The sequence below is a fragment of the Artemia sp. Qi Xiang Cuo genome, chromosome 3 (assembly GCF_049724085.1).
Source record: "Artemia sp. Qi Xiang Cuo chromosome 3, ASM4972408v1, whole genome shotgun sequence".
Classification (NCBI taxonomy): Eukaryota; Metazoa; Arthropoda; class Branchiopoda; order Anostraca; family Artemiidae; genus Artemia; species Artemia sp. Qi Xiang Cuo.
In genome coordinates this window covers 8,346,547-8,356,606 of record NC_142796.1, presented here as the reverse complement: position 1 = coordinate 8,356,606, position 10,060 = coordinate 8,346,547, and positions in this window count along the sequence as shown.

Below are 10,060 nucleotides of genomic sequence, written 5' to 3'. Positions count from 1 at the left end.
TTTTGGCATGCCATTAACCGAACTTCCATTTTGAATGGTATATGATTTTTTCTTCTTTTTTTTATCATAGTTTTGGGAGACATTGTGCTATATAGTTTTTGGAGTTAGACCAAACAGCCTAAGTAATTCTACTGCAGATTTCTGGTTACAAGCAATGGGAATTTGAAGCTACTAAATTACTAGGGAAACCTAATAATTCAATTATGTTAATACATAATTAATTATGTTCTTCTGCTGTGCTAACTAAACCCCAGTCCCCCAAAACAAAATAAAAGGATTAATAAAATAGAAACATACCAAATCAAATACAGAATAAGCATAAAGAATTAAAAAAATAGATGCTTATGGACATTCTACACCATATTATCTACCTGTATTACCTGTCTTCCCAGAAATATACCCCCTACAGATGACATGAACTGTGCAGCCCCAGATCCTAAATTATGCCAAATGCCCATTGTTCACAAACTCTTTACGTAGTAAAAAGGACGAACAGGCTTGATCCTAGCTCTTTAATCGGCTTAAAACTTCCATAGATCATTTCTTGAGCCAATGGATGATCACAATTTTATTGGGAGTTTTTTCATGGGAGCCACAAGACAGGGTGGTTTTTTTACCTTATCAGTTTGAAACTTTTATCCCTAAGTCCCTGGTCAAGCAAACTGTTCTTCTTTTTAACTCAACTTCAACTATGGCAATTAAAGGTAAAACAAGGGCAACGTAGGACAGAAAAAAATACATTCTTTCAGCAAAACTGAAATGAATCGATCTGCTTATATTCTAATAAAAAGATAATGTCTATTTGTAATTGGTATAGCTAATTTAAATTCTGGCACACTTCATAAATAAAATTGACAATTATTTGCAACAGAAAATACATTGAAGAGAATTCACAACTGTAAGTCTTCAATTTTTCACAATTCTGTTTTATAAGATTGTTCCAATTATTCACTATACATACTGATATAATGTATTAGAGAATAGGCATAGGCTACACAGAAGTTCTTTCATCTGAAGTACCTTTAATATCCTTTTTCTTTTTTAATTTAATTTGAATAACATGAAGTCTTTCCAAGTCAGAAACACGAAAATCTTGACTACAGAACTTCTTATTTCATACAAGCAAACAAATCATTTTTCAGCATTTATCTTACCCTGTTAGGAAAGCTCAATCCCAGACCCATAAAACACGAAAAAATGAGTCAAAACCATAAAAATACATACTACAGGATATTCTATACCATATATTCTTCCAGTATTTTGGAATATAGATAGGGTTATCCCTATCTATAGATAGGGATTATATAGATAGGGATTATCCAGAATCCCTTCTTTTCTTTTTATACTTTCCCATTTGAAGCTTAATTTTACAGATTTAGGAGTTTTCCAGGGATAAATGTTTTCGGAATGGAATTTTCCATAGAGGTGAGTGTTAACAGGAGGAATTTTCTGGCGGATAAACAATTTTCTGGGGGAGGAGGGGAATAAGTCAGTACCTTCTTTGTTTTCTATTAGATGTCTCTGTATACTTCCTCTATAGCCGTCAATAAAGTAATACAAAACAAAGCTACTCTTCCTGGAAAACTATGGAATCAGTAAGACATTTCACTTTTCCTTGTGCTCTGTTAGGGGTCTAGATTTACTCCCCGGCAAATAACCCCCCCCCCCTCGCCGCTGCTGGTTGGTCTCTAATCACTTTCGTCTTATAAGAAGAGGACTAGAACACTCAATTTCTGATGCATTGAGCAGCCTCCGAAGTATAAAAATGGAATTTATCACTAAAAGGTATTAATTCCTGAGAAACATATTAAGCACTGTTTAAGATAGGAAAATAACATTTGACAAACCAAGGAAATTTGCCTTAATTGCCAGATATTAGCTAGATTCTATAATGCAACGATGTTGCTTCATATTCTGTATGTTGCACATTTCTGGAATTCGTCTGAATCTGAAGCACAATGTGCAAAAAATTAATTGTAATAGGTCTCAGTAAGTGCATTTGAACGCAATTTAGTTATTACAAATAGTCATTGAACGCCAGAAATTACAAAAATCAATTGTAACAATGACCAATATTTCTGTTGATTATCTGGCTATGCTAATAGCTGTATGCAAGCTAGCACATACAGCCAATACCAGTTCTCCATGGACAACATTGCTTCGTAAAGTATGGAAAAGTTTAGAGAGGTGTTTATGGGCTCATTTTAAACGAAATTGCTATATTTACGTGCTTCTGTAATTAAAAAACATCATTAAACGTAATTAAAATATTAAAAAGATACCACAATTTTTGAAAGTAACTGCTTCTTCATATACAATATGAGGAATGACATCGTTATCGTATGTTGCAACCATAAATGAGATTATAGTAAAAATATACGATGAAGACAGTTGCAATGACGACTAATCACAGCCAGCGCAATAGCGCTGCCTAAGTAAAGAGTGACTTGATCACAATGTATTATTATTATTTTTTTCTGACCAAGGCACATAGTAGAGTAGGAATTGTCGAAGAAACTTCGAAAGGGAGTCATTCGATCGGAAACTGAAGGTTCTAGTGTCCTTTTCAAGAGTAAAAAATGACTGAAGAGCAACCAGACCCCCTACGCCCATCATTTCCCCAAACATACTCGTATCCAATCAAAATTTATGATAGTCATTTTGTTCGAAAAAATTGAAACGTCCAGTAATGGACGTTTCTGGAGATGATACGTTAATGGATGTCTGGAGATGATACCCCCCCCTTACATCCCTCAGGTCAAGGGCTATAAGTTCCTCTTGCCAAATAATAGCTTATAAGATTTGTATGGAAAAGGTGGCCGAATGAACTTCGGAGGGGGCTTATAGCCGGCCCCTCTACGCCATCTTTTCCCCAAATGCATCCGCTGGGAATTTTGAGTTTCATTTTGTTCAAAATAGTCCAAAGATCCTATAACAGGACCTTTGGGGCTGAAACAACCCCCCATGCCCGGGGAAGAGGGTTGTAAGTTATTTCTGGGGGGCATGTAAGTTTTTTGGATGGGGTGGTCGTATAAACTTTACAGGAGACTCATTTGATTGGAAATTTAAATTTCAAGTTCTCTTTTAAGAGTCAAAAGTGACGGAGGGCAACTAGCCCCCCCCCCCTGCAGACCCGCTTTTCCCCCCAAACCCATCTTATCGGAATTGTGAGATAGCCTTCTTTCCTAGTGAACAAAATAAAATACGGACAGACAAATAGCAAGCAACAACAAGAAGAATGAAAAATAAAGCACTGAGAACTACACTAAGCATGATTAGCTTTGAGACTGGCAGGAGCAGATGCTCCAGCACCATCAATATCACCTTTGGTCGCTATCTTACGGGGACTGGTATGATCAGTTTTGATAAATATGTTGCCGTCTACTGTCCAAGCATTTTTTAAGCCTAGCTTACTCTTAGCATAGGGAAGAAGATTGAGTCTATTCTTAGTGAGGGATTCATTCACTGAAATTCGCGTACCCTTCAAGTTCTTTTTGTTTTTCAAAATGGCGGATTGAAGCTTCAGGTTGGAGAAAGTAACGACAACTGGACGAACGGTAATGTTAGTTTACCGACCAATCCTTCGGGTTAAGATAATGTCATCAGCAACTAGTGGGATTCCCGGGAATTTCGAGCTACAAAACTTAAGAAATTTATTGTCTGTATTTTCCGGGATCGAAGCGTCCTCGTCAAGTCGAAACACCATAATCTTATTATTTAGAGAACTCTGTTCAATAGTGTCGTTCTGGCAAATTAATTTGTCCTCAAGGTTCACCATAGCAGTCTGAACTTCTTTACTCGTCGAGTTTACATTAAGCACTAGCTGCTCAAGACTTTTGAGCTTGCTTTCCATTTCAGCTAACTTTGTTTTAACCATTTTTTCTAAATCCAGAGACAGGCTGTTATAGATATCATTCTTAATGCCTTCAATGACTTCGTCACTTAGACTGCCCGGGTGAGACTGCAAAGAGATAGCTTTCGAAACCTCGTCGCTAATTCTCAGTTCCATGTCTTTTTCAATACGTGCAAACCAACTTTTGATTCATGAAAACACTTATAATTATAACGGTGTAAAGATAACTAGCTAAACGAAAAAAAAAAACTTTGAAAAATATCAGAGCTGAACAATGAAAAGATTTACTACAGAAAAACAGCGCTATTTCAAACAAAAAAAAAGATCACGTGACAAAGAGAAAAACTCCTTTAAAAGAGAAAAAGAGGCCAATAAAAGCAGCAATGCTTGAGCACACATGGTTACAGTGGTAACTGTAACTTTTTAGAAGAAGAATCATAGCCTATTTAAAAAAAAAAACAAAAAACCCTCCTAGAAAAATTAGCAAGTGGGAAAAAATTTGTTATTTTGGTTGATTCTAGTAACTATTAACTTGATTATTCTCAACGTTAAGATGTTTTTTGAAAACTAATTACTGGTATTTTGAAAATAGCCTGGAAGTACACGATTGAAATTACCCCAGCCGAAAACCCTTTGCAGGAAACTTTCAGCTCCTTGGCTAGGACAACAAGGCGATTATATGAAGCATTACTGAACTTTTAAATATCGAACAGATTTATCATGCAAAAGTTCAGTCGTTACATCTGCAAAATTTTTAATATAACGAAAAAGATTGTTGAAGTGGTTCAAGATTAATTTAAGATTGAGCCTATTAGCTTCTGGTAGAGCCTCAACCATCCTCCGTATCTAAGAGAGAAAAGTAAGGTTTCTGCAAGAAATTAGCTATTAGAATGTTGCTGAGAAAATCCTTTCTAATTTTTCTCTCCCCCCTAATGAGTCGAATTCAGAAAATAAAAACTAACAGTTATTTTTAAGTCATTTAAACTTCAAGCATTTAGTCAATTCTGTCACACTGTAATTTGCGTTAATTTGGAAGTACCCCAGAAATAAATCCTAGCTTTGTCCCTAGCAGACTGTCCTTCACTTCTTCTAATTCTCCAAGAATATCTAGCTTGGTTTATTTTCAATTTTAATTGCATTTATTACTAAAACTGAACTAAACTCAAAATACAGAAAATATTTTGTAAGGACTGAAAACTTCATGTTCTAGTTTAGAATCTATCTAGTCAACTGTTAAGAAAATTCTTTAATGTGATTTTATGTCTAGTGTTCTCATTGCTACTCAGCGTTTCTTCAAAAAGTGAGTGAGAAAAATGTTCAATTTCAATACGAATTGTGTTTTATATTTATTTTTGTTGGCATTTTCAATGAAAATACTGTTATATTGAAAGCCGATGTCAGCATCTTCTCAGGGTTATGCATCTTCGTCAATTTGCTTGCGACACGTGGGATTGAACCTGCCAAGCTTCGGTCAGAAGGTACAGCTTTATCCAAAACGTCATCGCAAGGTATTATTGATAATAATTTTTCTATAACTTTATTAATTTACTTTAATCAGTAATAATTAAATGGCTAATGTATATAGTTTCACCAATATGAATGTGAATACACAACATGATGCCTTTTTTTTAATATAGAGATTTAAGGGTAACTAGCCCCCCCCACGCCCTTTTTTCCCAAAGCCATCCGCAACAAATTTTGAGATAGCCAGTTTTTTGAAAATTCTTCAAAAATTAGATAATAAAAACTCCGGCGTCAACATAACCCTTCTGGGCCCGGGGGGGCGATAGGCGTTGTAAGTGTTGTCCTTGGGGCGTCTATGGTTCCTATGAAAGGAATGCTCGTATAAACTTCAGAGAGGGCTCATTTGATTGGAAAATGAAAGTTCTAGTTTACTTTTTAAGAGTCAATAGATATCCAAGGGCAACTAGCCCCCCCACACAGACGTTTTTCCCCAAGCCCATCCGATAAAATTTTGAATTCTCTTTTTAAGAGTCAAAAGTGATCTGAGGGCAGCTAGCCTCCCCCACACTCCATTTATTTTTTCCCAAGAGGCACTTCATATAGAAGGGGTCGTCGTATAAACTTCAAAGGGGTTCATTCTATTGGAAATCGAGAGTTCTAGTGCCCTTTTTAAGAATCAAAAGTGATCAGAGGGCAACTGACCCCCGCAAGCCCATTTTCCCCAAATATATCTGACAAAAAATTTGAGGCAGCCATTTTGTTAAAAATAGTTTAAAGATCATACAACAAAAACTCCTTTACGTATGGCCATTTCTTTAAAAATAGTTCAAAGGTCTGATAAGAAAAACTCCTGTGTCGACGCAACTCCCCAGGGCCCGGAGCAGGCGTTGTAAGTATTGCTCTGGGGACTTCTATGGTTCTTGTGGCAGGTATGCTCGTATAAACTTAAGAGAGGGCTCATTTGATTGGAAATTGAAAGTTCTAGTTAACTTTTAAAAAGTCAAAAGATATATAGGATGGCAACTAGCCCCCCCCCTCCATGCCCTTTTTCCTCAAACCCCGCTGATAATAACTATGAGACAACCATTTTTTTTTAAATAGTTCAAAGATCATATAATGAAAACTCCGGGATCGACACAACCCCCCAACGGGCCCGGAGGCAGGCGTTGTAGGTAATGCTCTGGGGGTATATATAGTTCTTATGGAAGGGATGCTCGCATAAACTTCGGAGAGGACTCATATGATTGGAAATTGAAAGTTCTCGTTCGCTTTTTAAGAGACAAAAGAGATGTGGAGGCAACTAGCCCATCCCTTTCAACGTCCTATTTTCCTCAAACCCATCCGATAAGAACTTTGAGAACCATTTTTTTCAAAATGGTTCAAAGATCATATAACGAAAACTCTGGGGTCGACACAATCCTTCAGGTCCCGGGGTAAGTGTTGTAAGTTATGCCTGGAGGGCATAGACAGCTGTTGTGGAAGGGATGCTCGTATAAACTTCAGAGAGGGCTCATTTGATTTGAAATTGAAAGTCCTAGTTCAGTTTTTAAGAGTCAAAAGAGATCAAAGGGCAACTATCCCCCCCACGCCCCTTTTCCCCAAAACGCACCCGAGAAAAATTTTGCCATTTTTTTTAAAATAGTTCGAAGGTTAGATAAATAAAACTCCAATGTCGACACAACCACCCAGGGCCAAGGGGCAGGCGTTGCAAGTTATGCCCTGGGGCATATATGGTTCTTACGGAAGGGATGATCGTATTAACTTCAGAGAGGGCTCATTTGAATGGAAACTGAAAATACTAGTTCAATTTTAAAGAGTCAAAAGAGATCGGAGGGCCCCTAGACCAAACCCAAGCCCTTTTTTCCCAAACCCATCCGATGCAAATTTTGAGATAGCCATTTTTTTTAAATGGTTTAAAGGTCAGATAACAAAAACTCCGGTGTCAACACAACCCAACCCCCTAGGGCCCGGAGGGCAGTAATTGTAAGCTATGTCCTGGGGCCGTATATAGTTCTTATGGAAGGGATGCTCGTATAAACATCGGAGAGGACTCATATGATTGGAAATTGAAAGTTATCGTTCGCTTTTTAAGAGACAAAAGAGATCGGGAGGCAACTAGCCCATCCCTCTCAAGGTCCTATTATCCTCAAACCCATCCGATAAGAACTTTTTCCCCCAAACCCATCTGGTACAAATTTCGAAATAGCCTTTTTTTAAATAGTTCAAAGGTCAGATAACAAAAACTCTGGTGTCAACACAACCCCTAGGGCCCGGAGGGCAGGTATTGTAAGTTACGTCCTGGGGCTGGATATAATTCTTATGATAGAAGTGCTAGCATTCACTTTATAGTGGGCTCATTCGAATGTAAATTAAAAGTAGATTTTCATTTTCTCAGATTAAAAAAAGATCTAAGGGTAATTAACCTCTCCTACCCACCACTCCGTATGGCTTTTTGGACGGATAAACCCATCTGATCTAAAATTTGAGGTGACCATTTTGTTAAAAATAGTTCAAAAACCAGATATTAAAACTCCGGGGTCGACACAACCCCCCAGGGCCCAGGGACCGGCGTTGTAAGTTGTAGTTTAGGGGTATAAATGTTTCTTACAGAAGGGATGCTCGTTTAAACTTTAGAGGGGGCTCATTTGAGTGAAAATAGAAAGTTCTAGTTCACTTTTAAAGAATCAAAAGAGACCGAAGGGCAATTACCCCCCCCCCCACCTCCCACGCCCTTTTTCCCCAAACCCATCCGATAAAAATTTTTAGATAGCCATGAACTTTTAAAAACAGTTCAAACATCAGATAATAAAAACTCTGAGGTTGACCCAAACCCATTTTTTTCACTTTGATATTGTTACTTTGATACCAGTTTTAATATTTTGATGATTATTTGATTTTTTTAAAGACACTTTTGACTTTGAAATAAGCAATTTTTAAAAACTTGAAACTTTTTGCAATCAAAAACGAACAAAAATTATTAAAAAAAAAACTTTCCGAAAAATAAGTTTTTCAAAGAAAAGTAAAGGCCATTTTAAACTTAAGCTCAGAATATACATACACCTGTTAAAATTAAAACTCAAAACGACCAGACATTACTATTAAAGAATAAATGAAACCCAAAACGAACAGAAATTAAATAAAAAATCATAGCAAAAAACATACAACAAGTAATAATATGTATAAATGAATAAACATATTTTAAAGCTAGTAATGATAATATAGCTATAGCTAGTAATAGGAAAATAAAGCTTAAAAGGAAAAAAAATTGCTATTGAAGCATAAATGAAACTTAAAACGAACAGAAATTAATTAAACAATCCATGCAGACAAACATACAATAGATATTATTGTAATTAAATAAATGAATCTTGAAACGAGTGAAACTGAAATTGAATATGCAAATCAAGCTTGAAACGAACAAAAACCACTACAAACAAGAGTTTGGGTATCGCCTCCTTCTCGAACTGTAAAAGTCTAAAACCTACTGCTTCATTGGCGCTTTACTGAAAACTATATGCATCTTGAACAGTCTTGGAAAGTATAAACAACATCAAATTGAATATTTGATGTATAATGATATTAATTTTTGAAAGATCCATCAGTTCAAGAATTTGTTTCACTGTAATTTCATTTTTATTTTCAATGATGTAAGAACAGGAAAAGAAAATATTTCTATTATAATTCCTTTTTCAGTGAAGCGCCAATGATGCTGTAGTCTTTTGGTTTTTATTTACAGTTAAGGAAGGGAGCAGTATCCAAACTCTAGTTTCTAGTGAAACTATATTCGTTTTGAATAACTTTAGAAAGAACTAATAAATTAAACTGAATACTTGATGTATAATGATATTAATTGCTGAAAGCTCATCAGTTCGAAATTTTACTATAATTTTAATGTTTATTTCCAGTAGTATCTCTCTTCTGGATTCTATGGAAGCTATAGCAATTTCTACATTATTCTGTAGAAGCTTTACACCTTTTCAAAAAAGATTCAGAGCTCCCTCACATGGCCTTCTGGATTCTATGGAAGCTATAGCAATTTTTACATTATTCTGTATAAGCTTTACACCTTTTCAAAAAATATTCAGAGCTCCCACACGTGGCCTTCTGGATTCTATAGAACCTATAGCAATTTCTAAATTATTATGTAGAAGCTTTACACCTTTTCAAAAAGATTCAGAGCTCCCTCACATGGCCTTCTGGATTCTATGGAAGCTATAGCAATTTGAAATATCATATGGAATTTGCTTGAAGCTATAGCAATTTGAAATATCATATGGAATTTGCTTGAAGCTATATACTTTGCGTACGCCCCCGTACCAACATGATATACAAGTTTTTTTTTAGGTTAAATCCATGTCAGAAAAACCGGTGTGTCTTTTTTAGCTGCCAATATATTCAATTATTTTTTGTATATATTCAGGTTTCAAATTAGATTCTTCAACAGTTTTGAATAGTTTATTCAACTTAACACTATTGACATTTTTTGTGAACATTTACATACAAGATGGATAATTCCAAACAATCTCTGGTGAGTAAAATTGTCTCATTATTATAATAAAGAGAAGTTGTCTTGTTATTAAGTTAAAGAAGACATTCTTTCCTTACACTAGAATTAAGGGTACTTATGCACTTAGAAGCCTATTATTTAGGAGGTGTAACCTCTACATAGTTTTCTTATAGACTGAAATTTATGGTGCGATTTTTATCAAGATCAGTGGGCCTTTTTAGGGATGTTTTTGAAAA